The sequence below is a fragment of the Schistocerca nitens genome, chromosome 4 (assembly GCF_023898315.1).
Source record: "Schistocerca nitens isolate TAMUIC-IGC-003100 chromosome 4, iqSchNite1.1, whole genome shotgun sequence".
NCBI classification, from domain to species: domain Eukaryota; kingdom Metazoa; phylum Arthropoda; class Insecta; order Orthoptera; family Acrididae; genus Schistocerca; species Schistocerca nitens.
In genome coordinates, this window is record NC_064617.1 from 546,490,790 (window position 1) to 546,508,105 (window position 17,316).

At 44.9% G+C, this 17,316-nt stretch overlaps 1 protein-coding gene across 1 annotated transcript in view; it reads left to right on the forward strand.

Annotated features, from left to right (window-relative positions):
- The window catches only part of LOC126252611 (Ca(2+)/calmodulin-responsive adenylate cyclase), a 370,372-nt gene that overhangs the window by 23,752 nt on the left and 329,304 nt on the right, over positions 1–17,316 (forward strand). The gene's annotated exons all lie outside the window — the stretch shown is intronic.

Consider the following 17,316-nt stretch of genomic DNA (forward strand, 5'->3'; position numbering starts at 1 on the left):
GAATCTCAGCTTGCTCTGTTCCTCCACGAGATGCATAGCGCTGTAGACAACGGCGCTCAGATTGATGCGTGTTCCTTAAATTCATGAAGGCATTTGACACCGTCCAGCACTGCCGGTTAGAGAAAATAACATGACTTACCGAGTACCTGACCAAATTTGCGGTTGGTTTCAAGACTTCCATGCTGGCGGTAAAGATAAATTTTGGAGTATCCCAGGAACGTAATGTCTACATTGTATATAAGTGGTGTAGTATAAAGCGTCGGGAACTCTTTTAAGACTGTTCGCAGATGATACGGCTATTTATAAGAAAGTAGCAACGCCAAAAGACAGTATCGATTTGCAGAATGAACTGCAGAGGGTTTATGGAATCACCACATAAAATAAATAGTAGGGGTAGGAGAAGGCAGACTGAGATTCATAGGAAGAATGTTAATGAAATGTAAAGTGGCTTAAAAGGCGGTTTTTCGGCCGATTCTTGAGTATTGCTCTTCAAAATGGGATCCGTAGCAGGTAGGACGATAAAGAGAAGATCCAACGAAGAGTGGAGCGTTTCGTCATGGGATCGTTTAATCGACGCGGGAGCGTTACAGAGATGCTCACCAAACTTCAGTGGCAGAAGTTTCAAGAGAAGCGTTGTGCATCATGGAGGGATTTACCTTCGAAATTTCGAGGAAGCTCTTTCCGGGCAGAATGTGACAACATATTACTTCCTCCCACACACATCGCGCGAAATAACCAGAACGAGATAGTTCTAGATATTAGAGCTAATACAGAGGCTTATCGACAGCCATTCTTCCGACGCGCCATTCGCGAGTGGAACAGGATAGGTTTGGGGTGGGGGAAATCAGTTACTGCTACCAGAGATAGGTGGCTTGCAGAGAAGAATGTAGACGTACGTGACACCTGGAAGAAATATTGTCCCTTGGGACTTATTACTGTAATATCCTTTGCTGAGTGAGTGATGTGTCTGGATTTAGTGAAATGCACTCTTTGAAATAAGTTGTTTATTACAAGAACCAAACAAAATACAATTTCTGAGAAAGGAATGACAACTCAACTTGAGAACAGTTGTGTCTTGAGGAGCAGGGAATATTAACGACGCATTCCAACGAAGATGAGAGCTCATAGGCAGTGTACTAGTAACGACACGGTGGCATGGGGCGATGGCCTCGGGTGGCAGTCACAAAGAACACTGGTGCAAGCACAGCGTCTGACGTGCTTCGGGACAAGGGCGGCACGGCACCTTGGCGGGCAGTGGGAGCGGTATCAGCAGGCGGGTTCCGTAGAGGAGACTCAAAGCGGCTTTTTGTTTCTCCGAGCTTGGGACGTATGTGGCTCTCCCTGGGCGGAGCCCCGACGTAAGTACTCGCCTACGGAAAGATATATGCGCAGTTTCAAGTGACGGCGCGGACGTAAATTAGTGATAGCGACTGCAGCACTATGTGCTGCGACTTAGAAGCTACGAAGTGGCGAGGCAGGGCCCCCGAACGCTGTGGCGGCTTCACTGTACATGTACCTTAGCTAATGTAACTACAAGCAACCTTCTAGGTGAGGCAGGGCCATACCTAGCCTACGAAGCAGACACGTAAGTATGGTGGCCGAAAGTCGCAGGGGACAACCTTGAATACACCACACCACATCTGACGTATGCGCCTTTCACGTATCTTACGTAAAAACTGCAACTTCTCCGCATCAGCGGTTTTGTGATAATAATTCATTGCAGTGTCACACAGCAGAATAATTTTACTGTACGTGTTTAAATATTTTAAAAAGTTGTACCAGTGCGAGTTCAGAGCGTAGAAGGGTAGCTCTGGGCCGGTGTACCAGCTGGAATGTCAACAGTGTGTAACACCGATGTAACAGACGTCAGGGCATGAGGCGAGCTTTGCCACATGCCCTCAGAGCGAAAAGGTAGAAGCTTAAACGTCGCAGTACTACGTAACAAGGCTCTGTGCAATTATACTACGTAGCTTCAGCGCCAAAGCGCCACTGCAGAGTCAAACATAGGCAGAAAGATATGAGCCCGATTACCTAGAATAATTAATAAGTCACCACAGTGAAGCAAGGAGCGCTGGCGGGACCATTAAACGTTGTCAAATGCACTCCTATAGCTAGAGCCATCACGTTGTGGGCACAGAATCAGTCCGTTAATAAAAAAAAAATTCGGAGCTGAAAGACATATTCAGTCTTGCTGTTGTCCTGCCCGTGTCTCTACAACTAGAATGAAACTACGACAGGATGATGGATAATAGTCTGCCTTCTACCTGCTTGCTGACTTCAACATTGAGACGCAGCAACCTGATGCAGACCACTGTCGTATTCTGCTGCTGCTGTATACTGGAACGTCGCGGATGAGAAGACTGCTAGGCGGCCAACCCTCGAGCACTACGGATCGTCGCAGATGATCCGCAAGCTGTCATCTGCACATCAACCGGGCGTGGCGCGTTCGCACAAGTCTGGCCGACTTGAGTATCTGATGCACCCTTGGATATCCAGGACTTAGTCTTGACCCCAGGTGGCAGTCTCCACCTGAGCACACTACAGGCTGTCTACGAGAGCACTGAGGTAGGAGCCGCACTTTGTCGCCAAACATGGGGGCAGGTGACGTGTTCTTTCCCCCTGCTGCCGCAGAGACAGCACACGGCCATGGCTCACTGGCCTGCGCCCCGACATCACATCTCGCTGGCAGGGCATCAGCGATTGGGACCGGCCGCTGACTGCCACTCTGAAGACATTTATAACTCTGTAAACTCAGCACTATAAATAAACGTTACTGCAGGTACGACTGATGCCAGTGGACCTCAACTGGACCACTCACTCACAGTCAGTGCTCGCCTGCCTCCTGTTCACAATTCTTTAATTAATGATTTCACATTCGCTACCATCAAGTCTTGTACTCTCTGTAATTGATTTGTTGGTGAAATATTAGAATTGTACCTTTCAAACAGTGGCCATTAAGAGGTCACCAACGTTATTGTTTATATAATTCGGAAAATTTGTCTGTTAATTGCCGTCCGTAAGTTCAGCCATTAATATTTCTCACCCTAATTGGACATCATCAGTCAAATTTCATAGTCTAATTCAGTTCGTCACATACAAAACACTGCACTCGCTAAGCAATATTTAACACAGACTGTTTTATAGAAGACAGCAAACAAGGAGTGCGTAACGTTTCTTTTTCGCTCTAGTATGGAAGCTCCACACAAGAAAATTCGAAAATTTATCGGAGTATAACACGCGTGAGGCAGACTGCGGAGAGACATGGAGACAATGGCAAGTAGCACTCACGACTCCTTTTCTGGCGGTCCACAGATGTGGATTTCGCGCATTGGCGCCGACAGGATTTAAATCACCCTGCTCCGACCAGCTCGTGGCCACAGGTGCCTCTGAGTCATACCCCTTCTGATCATTAGAATTGATACTTGCATTCCCATTTGGGATGTTCCAGTCCTCAGATAATTTTTTGCTGACCGGGGGTCTTTTCCTGAAAGAACCCCAGTTAAAAGTATCACCGTACTTAACAAGATAAAACAAACAGAATTCTTTTGAAGACACTGCCCGAATTCGTGCTTTATCTGAGAGGTCTGTCCAGGTGTGGATTGTGGCTAAAATATCAAAAGCCACAGCACATCTTTAACTTCTTGTCTGTACAATATACTGAAATTTCAGAGTTCTAAGTTCAAATGAAAGGTAGTTAATCTACACAGATTTTACCAAGCCCTGCATATCGCTAGCTTTTACTGAATTTATTCATTTCAGATTGTATACACGGAAGAGAAGATCTATTTACAGAGTTTTTTCATTAGATTATGTATTCGTACCAACTTTAAACTTTGTATCTCACTTTCTCACCGGTCGCAAAAAACTACCGAAAAGACACAACTTCTAGAGCTCTTAACCGACCACCTCGAAATTTAGTCACAAGTTATTCTTCTTCATCTACCACGACTTAATTATACAGAAGTAATATTAAAAATAGTTATTAGTGTAATAATAATAATGGCATGTGACGAGGGCCTCCCGTCGGGTAGACCGCTCGCCTGGTGCAAGTCTTTCGATTTGACGCCACTTCGGCGACTTGCGCGTCGATGGGGATGAAATGATGATGATTAGGACACCCAGTCCCTGAGCGGAGAAAATCTCCGACCCGGGAATCGAACCCGGGCCCTTAGGATTGACAGTCCGTCGCGCTGACGACTCAGCTACGGTGGGCGGACCAGTTATTAGTGTGAAATGATTGCGTATAAGCACAGTAACGTCTTGCACATATCCTAGGCGCGGACAGTAGTAGGGAACATCTGCTCTCGTAACCACGACCGTTTAGCGTTGCGGTCCGAAATCAGAGTGCCATAATAATATTGGAAAGTAAGTTCAGGAAGGCCACACTTGCTTCCCTCCAACGTGGTAACTGCTGGGGCAGTCGTTTTAGGGCGCGGACCCTGAATGGTAAAAACCAGTATTCAGATTCACTTCTGGGGCACACGATATAGCCCCTTGGCGGAATACATAGTAAGTACCTGTAAAATTGATGTAACTGGTATTTGGTACCGTTCCTAGGGTAACAGGCGTTTCCAGGATACAGGTAAAGCTCAAGCGTTCTTGGCAGTTGCTCGTCAAATGTGGTGAGATACCAAGACGAGTTGTAATGCGTTTGTTGGGAGTGAAGGCTAAGAACTTAGGGAGCCTGGGTATGACCAAGCATAGCCTGATGAGCCTGAGAGAAGGTGAGCTCGACGGTGGTCAGATCCGGCCAACTGAACTCTGCAGTCTTGTATGTTTCTACGGACTATATAGTTCGACGCACGGATAACTGTGCGGACACTGAAGCTCAGTGACATCGACGCAGTGGAGCAGTGGGCCTTGACTGAGCTACCGCTACCACCACGTCAGTTCTCCCTGGGCATCAGCCACAGGCGCACACTCGTCGATCAGTGGCTAAGTACCCTCTTCCAGCTGGAGGGTCCGACCCCTTCTTAGTGCTATTTTACCGTGCGCTAGAGCCAGTTGTCGTTGTGTAACGCTGGTGGAAGATGAAGAGCAAGACTAACGTTTGCACCAACAATACGTGTATATTGATTACGAACAACAGATCTGCTTTGTAGTTTGTACAACCCACTCTCCAGCTCTCACAATTAGACCGGCACCATTTCTCACACTTGCCTCTCGGGGACCGGGTGTCAAATTCCCGTTCTCCACCTACCTGGCCCACCGCGTCACCCAATATTTCCATCACTTTTCTCGGATGTACGGATTATTCGTTAAAAAAAAATCCAAATGAGCTATGACAAATAGTTTTAATCATTATCTGGAAATGTAAAATCACGCATCTTATTTACTGTTCGTTTGCAGGTAAATGCCTGCAGTAATTGTGCTTGTTCACATGGCTGCGCCACACTATCGTAGCCTGACCCTAGAGCAGCCAAAATAAAATGGCGCAGTCGTTTGATAAAGTGAAGCATCGTGCGGCAATTCGTTTTCGACAGCAGCGGAAATGTTGCAGCTGTGTCAGGCCAATCTAGATGGCTACTTTAAATGTCTGGATCGTCCTGAAGCAGCTGCAATATTTCGCTGCTGTAAAAAACGAATTGCCGCGCGATGCTCCACTTTATCAAACAGCTGCGCCATTTTATTTTGGCTGCTCCAGGGTCGGGCTTCGATACCATGGCGCGGCCATGTGAACAAGCGCCAGTACTACAGGGTTTACCAGCGTAAGAACAGTAACTAAATTGCGTAATTTTACATTTCGAAGTAATAATTAAAATTTCATCTCGTAGTTGTATAATAATCTCACAATGGACTCACTAACTCTAATAACACGAAATATATATAGTTCTACGTTCTAGTGGACTGATGACCTCAGATGTTAAGTCCCATAGTGCTCAGAGCCATTTACTGTTGGCCGTGTGCAGTCAAGTCCACTTAAAATGTGAAGCCTGCAATACATTCCGGATGTTCTAATTTTCTTACCTGTACTCTTTTTTGCTTCATAAATTCACGAAAAATCGTTCCAGTCCCTTGACTTAACCAACATAATTTGCTGATGTGTATGAAGTCGCCGTACTCTTCTTACATTTCCGTTGAAAACTGTTGCAACTGAAAATGGAATAATGCTTGCGACTTCAGAAGTTTTGCTATTCTTACCACAGATTTCATCAAGTGCTCCATGCCTGCAAATTTAACCCAAGAGTGCTTCTTGATATAGAGAACAATGAATCTCCTCTGTCATCATTGCAGATTTTTACTGTTTCATTGTCATCTAAAAGTTTAAATTCTTTCTGCGTGGTACTACAATGTCGTTTCGTAGCAAATAAGCAGTACCCGTCGCTTATACGAATTGAGAATACTCATCCCCTTATTCTGTCGTTTCCATCGCTTTTTGTACAAACAACCGCTGGAACTGTGAACGTCCTTCATATCAAGAACAAATAGCGAAGGATAAACAGCGTTGACACCACAACTCTGCAGAACTCACACAGTTGTGCCGACTGAAAAATGCCGCACCGTAATGCTCTATGAAATGTCATGCCTTTCGGTATACTTACGAGAAGGCCCGAGCAAAGCCGAGCGACAGGCCTTCCTTGGCCCACACATGCTGCACGCGTGAAGATTGGCATGCCATGACCAGCTGTGTTCTACGTCTTCCTATAACCCTCTTCCTCTAGATTGGTAAAGTATGGTCAGACATAGGATTCTCCCTGCACTCATTCCTTGTAGATGATGTTACCATAATGTTTTACTTTCTTCAGTCTTTTCATTAATATTATAAATATTTAATTCGTTCCTAATATCTTCGTTTCTTATATGTTCTTCACTGGCAAAACCAATCACCTTCCTAAGAAATCTAATTTCTGCAGCTCGTAGTGTATTCTGTATGAATGAATACAGAAAATGAGATAAATTTTAATTTACGCATATGACTACACAGTTTTTATTTTCATAACTATCGTCCGATTTTACATGAGCACGTCTTTTAAAATTCTTTTCATGATATGTGTTACCTGTTAGTGACGCATGAAAATTTGTCCGACGCCAGGACTCGTACCCACTTTCACTCATATCGTAAGCGGTTGCCTTAACAGTGTCGGCTATGATGATCTGAAGTATTGATGTATTTTGTTAACCGTTTTTTCAGCTTTCAACACCATCAGACTTCACTGTTTATCGTCGTTAAATAAGGTACCAGATTCTCGAACATGGCTGGAAAGGTATTACACATGGAGGCTAATGTGCAAACGCAGAGTGAATGCTATCTTTGACATGGCAATGGGTACGCAGTTGAAAATGTTAAGAGTTATACAGGAAGTAAATGTAATAGGAACCAACTCTAAGAACATTAATAATAAACATCGACAACGAAAGGTGTATTGGTGGGTGGGTGTGCGTGTCTGTGTGTGGTGGGGAGGGATTGCAAACGCGCACGTGAACATTGAGGTGGAAGAGGACACCGTTAGTAAAGAATAATTACACTCGGCGGATGAGAAGAGATACGTGTGGTAATTCAACCTAATAGCATGTATAACAATTTAAATTTAACTAATGATCTCAACAAAATAAAATTAACAGAGGGCCAGAGTATTGAAGAATAGTTTGAAGAGAGAAGATTAATGGTCGTTAAACACAGAATTGACTATTGTATAAGGAAACAGATAATCTAAATTGTATAGCAGGTGCACGAAGAATTTTTTCTTACAATAGGGAAGGTGTGGAAGAAACGGGGTACATAGACGATCAGATCAGAATAGAATAAATAGATACAGGAAAAATGAAGGAATGGAGTGGGACAGACAGCGTGAGAAGAAACGGAGAAATGTGGGGCTTACATGAAGTTTTAACGGGAAATTGTGAGCTGTGTTTCCTCGTTCAATGTTAGGACTGTGGATCAGATGTTTGATTTACAGGGCTTCCAGCAGGTTGAGTATTTTAGCTTTGTGTGCTAGGTGGAGGACATGGGACTGGCTGGTAGCTTTGGCAGTAACTCAGTTCTTGCTCAGCGAGAATGTAGTCACAGTTCTGTAACCTCCAGGTACGTTCATGTTCATTCCATGTAGCTTTCATATCATTAACTGCTTGACCGATACAATATAAAACTTATCATAGAACAAGTGATGTTAAATTACCATAGTTGGCCAGTATGTGGGTCTTGTAGTGTTGCTCACAAGCAATGTATCCTCTGTGACGACCGCGACGGAGTCCGGAGGTGACCCTGCAGCCCTGACAGACACACTCCCAACCGTAAACTACCTTTCGGCAATTTTGTCTATAGATTTAACAGATTTAGAAATTTCGTAAATAGATTTAATACAAAAAATCAGGATTACTGAAAAATGTTACAGGCAGCAGTTGTCATGCACAGGTGCCTTCGTTTTATTTATGCCTTGAAAATGACGAAGGTGATCACCTGTCGAGAACTTTACCCTACTGCATTCCCTTGAGTTATGTAAACATTCAGTACTTCGAGAGAAGCTCAAGTTTCAGGAGAAACGTACCTGCTAGAGCGACTAGTAAATTACATATTCCCTCAATCTTCCTGCTTGCTTCCTCCACCGTCGCTGCTCCCCAGCCTTGAGTAGATAGAATTCGGGAAAAGTCTGAAGCCTGTAGTCAGATAGCACGTTTGGTTCAACAACCGGTCACTGATCTTTGATATCCTACAATACTTAAGCGAAGCAACAACAAGAACTCCATTGTTGAACCCGAACCAACTGTGTAGACGTAGACGACTGCTATGTGAACCAAGAGCACTGTTACCCCTTAAGCGATAGAAGTCTGTTCGGTAGTTGTCATTAGTTTACCGTGCTGCTGCAGCGAAATGACATTGTAGAAATGACACTGTGTCAACAGCTCGCACGTTTGCAGTCGTGGGTCATCGGAAAGGCTCCTACTCGTAAGGAGAAGGTAAGAACATGTGGGGTAAGAGAACTCGCATACCTCTACCGGTAATTCTTAGACCGTCTTTCCTTGATGTTCCTTCGCTGTGATTTTATGCGCCGCCTACGTACCTGCAGTCTAGGCGGGGGCGTACTTGCCATGCCCTCGCCACTGACCTGGGGGCCGGCAGTCAAAGTCTTGCGATAGCAATGTAAGCCGAAAATCGGTTAAAAAAAGTTAATACTGTGGAACGTCCGCCAAGTTGTGGTTTTCTTTTATAATCAGAATACTCCCAGTTCTGATTCTTTAAAGAATCGAACCCCATGTATAAATGTCATATCTACCGAACTATGTGTCGTACAGTGATATAAATTAATTTTGCAGTTACTTTCAGTGGTATATGTGGACAGTGCCTGCAATATGTGTTGCGAATGGAGATAGTAGTAAATAAGTTATAAAGTAATACTTCTTGACTGACGTTGCGTGAACAGTGAAACTGTGGTTAACGACATTCTTTTTTTTCATGCATTACTTTGTGGACGATGACATCGGCATGAAGTTCGCTAAAGGTTTGAAATTGTAAAGTTTGTTGGAAGTCGCTAAGAGCTGTGATTCTCAAATACTGGGTTAATACAGCATGGGTAATTAGCGTGCCGTAAGTCATTTTGCCTGACGACGTATTACACAGTTTCCAACTGTAATATCTAACGTATTGTGTTAAATCTTTAACTTATGGTTATAGCCCTTAATCATTAGATTATGAGAGCGTTTTAAATTATTAAATTCAGTCAATAACACTATGAAATGCTGAAAATTGTGCCCCACGTTATCCGGGTAGTAAGGTGGATTCCCTGTATTTCTTATTGATGTACCGCTAAACATTAAATACAGGGTGGTTACAATTAAACTTTCGCTATTACAGGCAATGTAGGCCTAAAACTATTTATCTTATTGGTACCAAACGTTTTTACACTACTGGCCATTAAAATTGCTACACCAAAAGGAAATTCAGATGATAAACGGGTATTCATTGGACAAATATATTATACTAGAACTGACATGTGATTACATTTTCACGCAATTTGGGTGCATAGATCCTGAGAAATCAGTACCCAGAACAACCACCTCTGGCCATAATAACGGCCTTGACACGCCTGGGCATTGAGTCAAACAGAGCTTGGATGGCGTGTACAGGTACAGCTGTCCATGCAGCTTCAACACGATACCACAGTTCATCAAGAGTAGTGACTGCCGTATTGTGACGAGCCAGTTGCTCGGCCACCATTGACCAGACGTTTTCAATTGGTTAGAGATCTGGAGAATGTGCTGGCCAGGGCAGCAGTCGAACATTTTCTGTATCCAGAAAGGCCCGTACAGCACCTGCAACATGCGGTCGTGCATTATCCTGCTGAAATGTAGGGTTTCGCAGGGATCAAAAAAATGGCTCTGAGCACTGTGAGACTTAACATCGGAGATCATCAGTCCGGTATAACTTAGGACTAATTAAACCTAACCAACCGAAGGATATCACACACATCCATGCCCGAGGCAGGAGTCGAACCTGCGACGGTGGCAGTCGCGCGGTTCCGGACTGAAGCGCCTAGAGCCGGGAGGTCACAGCGGCCGGCTTCGCAGAAATCGAATGAAGGATAGAGCCACGGGTCGTAACACATCTGAAATGTAACGTCCACTGTTCAAATTGCCGTCAATGCGAACAAGAGGTGACCGAGACGTGTAAACAATGCCACCCCATACCATCACGCCGGGTGACAAGCCAGTGTGGCGATGACGGATACATGCTTCCAATACGCGTTCACCGCGATGTCGCCAAACACGGATACGACCATCGTGATGCTGTAAACAGAACCTGGATCCATCCGAGAAAACGACGTTTTGCCATGCACCAGGTTCGTCGTCGAGTACACCATCGCAGGCGCTCCGGTCTGTGATGCAGCGTCAAGGGTAACTGCAGCCATGGTCTCCGAGCTGATAGTCCATGCTGCTGCAAAGGTCGTCGAACTGTTCGTTGTTGTCTTGCAAACGTCCCCATCCCTTGACTCAGGGATCGAGACGTGGCTGCACGATCCGTTACAGCAATACTGATAAGAGGCCGTTGGGATCCAGCACGGCGTTCCGTATTACCCTCCTGAACCCACCGATTCCATATTCTGCTAGCAGTCATTGCATCTCGACCAACGCGAGCAGCAATGTCGCGATACGATAAACCGCAATCGCGATAGGCTACAATCCGATCTTTATCAAAGTCGGAAACGTGATGGTACGCATTTCTCCTCCTTACACGAGGCATCACAACGACGTTTCACCAGGCAACGTCGGTCAACTGCTGTTTGTGTATAAGAAATCGGTTGCAAACTTCCCTCATGTCAGAACGTTGTAGGTGTCGCCACCGGCGCCAACCATGTGTGAATGCACTGAAAAGCTAATCATTTACATATCACAGCATCTTCTTCCTGTCGATTAAATTTCGCTGCTGTAGCACGTCATCTTCGTGGTGTAGCAATTTTAATGGGCAGTAGTGTAGGAATGATGATCAGACAGTGCGCGGCAGGATTTGCGTTGTTAGTAATATTAGTGTCATGATTTGCCGCTAGGCGCCGGTACTGGTAGGGCGACGCAGGGTTGAAAAAGAAGCATGATAGTTCATTATAGTTGCGTACAGTGAACACGGCTCTGGAGAAGATAAGCAGGGCTCCATTCGTAAAGCTGTTTTATCAGAACAGGAAAGGTGCTGCTGCTCTTCGCGAGTATCCACGCCATAAAGGGATACGGAGAGGTTCTCTTTCCGCAACTGGGTCGAAGAACGTGATTATAAAGTTCGAATTAACTGGCGGTTTGGGAACTGCGCCTGTGGGAGGTCGACTGCCAAATGCGCCACAAACTGTTGACGTTACAGTTGCCGTAACTGAGAATGCTGGCTGTAGTGAGCTATCTTCAAGCAGCGTACGAGCTGTGTCACGACAGCAGAAAATTCGACCGTTCGAAAAGTGCTGCAAATAATCTCTAATGTGGTTGCAGGCTTTCATGGATGCGGATGGTCGTCACGTTGAGCAACGTTTGTAACCTGGAACCTAAACATGGTGCTAAATTAACAAATGTTACCATCTCATGTGGAAATTAAAATTTATTCCTTTCAGTGGTTTAGTCGTTCTTTCTCTTCCGCATGTTCTTACAAATGTTTCCACAAAGTTTCATTGTCCTACGACCAGTCGTTTTTTTCATGGGGCCTTGTCAAGGAGCGAAGGTTTAATTATAATTGCCCTTTAGTTTAGTTTGTGATCGCTATATTAACCTTGAATTGCCCTGTGTTGTGTTGAGATGGTGGTCTTGGCCTAGGGATGGCGGCTATCGCTGAAGCAATTGGTTTTCGTTTATATCGTTTTACTTCAACGCCAGTTTAACCAGACTGTTAAAACCACTCAAAATAAGACTTCTGAAATAACAGACTTTCGATTATTTCTTCCCATTATTTGCTGTAGGAAACGTAGAAACCGAAAAAGATTGGACAGTTTTGACTCCATCAGTTTCATTATACATAGAATCCAAATATTAAAAAAAAATACGCAAGTGAAAGAAAAATTAGTCGTCCGCCGTTTCACCATTGGTTGCTTTTCTCGAACACTGTTAAGCGGGTGTATACTACATGAAATCACGTGTTGAATCTCTGCTGAAAAGTCATCTTGTAATCCAGGATCATACCACTATTTCTTCACTATGAATAGCTAGTGCTAAAGAGTGAAAACTGAAGTTGAAGAACTCTTGTTAGTCATGATAACTCATTCGCTTTCAAGGGCTGCAAGCAGATAAAGACGTATCATGTAGACACAGGCAGCACGTCAGCCACTTTCTATTTTTATTGTAAACTATGAATGAATTGTTAAGTTGTAAGTTTTGTCCTTATTTGTATCACAAGTTCGTTGTGGCTCCTCCTATTTTTGATCGGTTAAAGCAAATGGAACATTGTACTTCATTGAATCCGCACTTCGTAAAATACTTCCAGACTGTGGATGGTGCCATTGTGTACCACTGTATATAAATGGTGTGCACCGACGACAGCGAGAAACTACGGTACTGAACAGACGGGGCAAGTCTTCCATACTACACTCCTGGAAATGGAAAAAAGAACACATTGACACCGGTGTGTCAGACCCACCATACTTGCTCCGGACACTGCGAGAGGGCTGTACAAGCAATGATCACACGCACGGCACAGCGGACGCACCAGGAACCGCGGTGTTGGCCGTCGAATGGCGCTAGCTGCGCAGATTTGTGCACCGCCGCCGTCAGTGTCAGCCAGTTTGCCGTGGCATACGGAGCTCCATCGCAGTCTTTAACACTGGTAGCATGCCGCGACAGCGTGGACGTGAACCGTATGTGCAGTTGACGGACTTTGAGCGAGGGCGTATAGTGGGCATGCGGGAGGCCGGGTGGACGTACCGCCGAATTGCTCAACACGTGGGGCGTGAGGTCTCCACAGTACATCGATGTTGTCGCCAGTGGTCGGCGGAAGGTGCACGTGCCCGACCACCTGGGACCGGACCGCAGCGACGCACGGATGCACGCCAAGACCGTAGGATCCTACGCAGTGCCGTAGGGGACCGCACCGCCACTTCCCAGAAAATTAGGGACACTGTTGCTCCTGGGGTATCGGCGAGGACCATTCGCAACCGTCTCCATGAAGCTGGGCTACGTTCCCGCACACCGTTAGGCCGTCTTCCGCTCACGCCCCAACATCGTGCAGCCCACCTCCAGTGGTGTCGCGACAGGCGTGAATGGAGGGACGAATGGAGACGTGTCGTCTTTAGCGATGAGAGTCGCTTCTGCCTTGGTGCCAATGATGGTCGTATGCGTGTTTGGCGCCGTGCAGGTGAGCGCCACAATCAGGACTGCATACGACCGAGGCACACAGGGCCAACACCCGGCATCATGGTGTGGGGAGCGATCTCCTACACTGGCCGTACACCACTGGTGATCGTCGAGGGGACACTGAATAGTGCACGGTACATCCAAACCGTCATCGAACCCATCGTTCTACCATTCCTAGACCGGCAAGGGAACTTGCTGTTCCAACAGCACAATGCACGTCCGCATGTATCCCGTGCCACCCAACGTGCTCTAGAAGGTGTAAGTCAACTACCCTGGCCAGCAAGATCTCCGGATCTGTCCCCCATTGAGCATGTTTGGGACTGGATGAAGCGTCGTCTCACGCGGTCTGCACGTCCAGCACGAACGCTGGTCCAACTGAGGCGCCAGGTGGAAATGGCATGGCAAGCCGTTCCACAGGACTACATCCAGCATCTCTACGATCGTCTCCATGGGAGAATAGCAGCCTGCATTGCTGCAAAAGGTGGATATACACTGTACTAGTGCCGACATTGTGCATGCTCTGTTGCCTGTGTCTATGTGCCCGTGGTTCTGTCAGTGTGATCATGTGATGTATCTGACCCCAGGAATGTCTCAATAAAGTTTCCCCTTCCTGGGACAATGAATTTACGGTGTTCTTATTTCAATTTCCAGGAGTGTAGATGTACGCGCGTGCCACCTAATGGTCCACGCACACAGTGACAGGTACAGTAGTGTCTCAGCAATGCTGTACCAGTTCTTGCGAAACTGCCTGTTGCTCCTTTCTGTTGGCACTGTTATAAAAATAACACTGTTCGATCTTCCCTATTTTCTATAACAGCACAATATTTCAGACCAATGGAAATTCTACGAATAAAAATTACTTTAAAAAAAAAATTAAAAACTAAAACGTTTAGCGCTGCTGCTATGTCTAATTCATATTTCGGTTTTTTCCCCTGTTACTGTTAAGAAATAAACACTTGCTTTAAGGAGACCAAACAAATACCGAAAAATACTGGTTATTCCCAACTAAAATACCGGTATTGATTTTAACAGGTCGGTTCTTCCCATCTCAACCTTGGCCCCGCACTTGCCACTTGCCCCTTGCGCCCTCGGCTGTTGCTGTTGGCTCTGCTACTGCCCGCGAGGCCCGCAGCGTCCTTGCATAGGTCGTGACCTGCGCGGCGTCAGCGGATCGACAGCCCCTCCCCCGCCTTCGCAGCTAGCCCTCTCCCCCTGCCCCCCACTCTCCCCCTCGTATTCTCCGTCTGTTCTTGCGTTTCATATCGGATACAGCTGCCGTTGGCGACCACTTTTCCTCCGAATAAACTTCACAATATAATATACTCCCTCTCTTCCAGATTTACTACTGTCCAAGAGATTCTTACTGCGTCTCATTTCCTCCAACTTCGATAGCTGTTATTTTCTTTCCAGCTGCTAACTTTCGACGCTTTTCGTAATTTTATTTCGTGAACCGCCTTCAAGTAACGACGGAGGAGATATTTCATCGTAGTCTTGAAATAGGCACGCAGTCAGAGGCGCGTAGTGAGCTCGAGCAAGTGGAAGGATCGTCACGTTATTAAAATGGGAATTGGCTCCAGATGTAGACCCTATGACAGAGTGATCTCTACAGTTCACTGCATGAACGATTCTGTAAACGGTAGGGTAACCGGTAGTATTGGCAGCTTCGCTAGGGAAATAAACATAAAATAATGTGTAAGAGAGAAACTGGGAGCTGAAGATTCTCTTTGTTTCATTGTTTTGCACATAATTAGAACCGCACATCATTCAGTGTTAGTCAGTTGAGTGTTTCATGTTGTCGTTGTTGTTGTTGTTGTTGTGGTCTTCAGTCCTGAGACTGGTTTGATGCAGCTCTCCATGCTACTCTATCCTGTGCAAGCTTCTTCATCTACCAGTACCTACTGCAACCTACATCCTTCTGAATCTGCTTAGTGTATTGATCTATTGGTCTCCCTCTACGATTTTTACCCTCCACGCTGCCCTCCAATGCTAAATTTGTGAACCCTTGATGCCTCAAAACATGTCCTACCAACCGATCCCTTCTTCTAGTCAAGTTGTGCCACAAACTTCTCTTCTCCCCAATTCTATTCAATACCTCCTCATTAGTTACGTGATCTACCCACCTTATCTTCAGCATTCTTCTGTAGCACCACATTTCGAAAGCTTCTATTCTCTTCTTGTCCAAACTGGTTATCGTCCATGTTTCACTTCCATACATGGCTACACTCCATACAAATACTTTCAGAAACGACTTCCTGACACTTAAATCTATACTCGATGTTAACAAATTTCTCTTCTTCAGAAGCGTGTTTCATATACTTACAGAATATAGATCGCATTTCATAAGTAATGAAAATTAGTTGAACGCGTAAGTTCTGCGCTTTTATATAAACAAAGCAATTACTTCTGATGCAAGTAAAGTATACACACACGCGCACACACACACACACACACACACACATACACACACACACACACACACACACACACACACACACACACACACACACACACACACACACAACAGAAACGTCTTTTATATAAGTTCGACGACATATTGAAGCAATATTGGATGTACTTCTGTTTTGCTTTTTTCGCTGAGGAAATTGCGTTTTCTTGCGCTATACGATAAATCTTTCTACTGTAACGTCCCTCTGTTTCCCCTTCACAAATAAAAATTTTCGAATAAAACCTAAATTAAATATTGACAGTTCAGTTTTGCTATCAATGCCGTTTACTTTTAAGTAACAGAGGAGAGGATAACTATGTTGAACAAAAATGTTCCGTGGGTTACCCAGGCCTTAATATGTATATCCTTACTCAATTTGTAGACGGGTCACCGCTTTCGGTTTTTAGGGGAATCTGGTAAAACACTGAGCAGCTACAGTGCAACTGTTTAAACGTTGCCCCCGACAGCAATTGAAAACATTACGTCATAGTCACGAGGGCTACTTAAATTTCCAATATGCAAGCAGAACTAGAGAGCAACGTGACACTGCAAACGGAAGCAGACGGTAGCACTGGTTGTATGTATTAAATGTTGTGGTTTTACTGTTTTGGTTAAAGGAAAGTGCTTTAAAAACCTGAATTTCACTACAGTATTTTGGAAAAAAAACATTCCTCGGTATAATTTTTATCTAAACTTGTGATTTTTATGGAAACGAAGGGGGTGTTGAATGATTCAAGAGGTGCGTAACAGACACCAAAATTTTAGAAATTAAGCACTAATGTGATGTGTTTATGTCAGACGGTAATGTAATAGTATTAGTATGCATTACAATATAAGCAAACACAGAGTGAATATGTCAACCTGACGCAGAAAGTGCGTGGTATGAAATATTCCGGTCGAGTCTAATTCAAAATGATGACTGAGAAACTGGAATACGCTTCTGACTCCATAAAGTCTCGCTCCACTAAGCTCCAAATAGTACTAAATGGTAAAACAGGGAATAAACGATTGCCTTAGCTGCACCCAACGATAGAATAAAGCTATACTCTCTGCAAATTGGTTGAAAAATAATCTCACTTTCACTGCGTTTCGTTTGGTAAAGGAAGCTACTCACAATT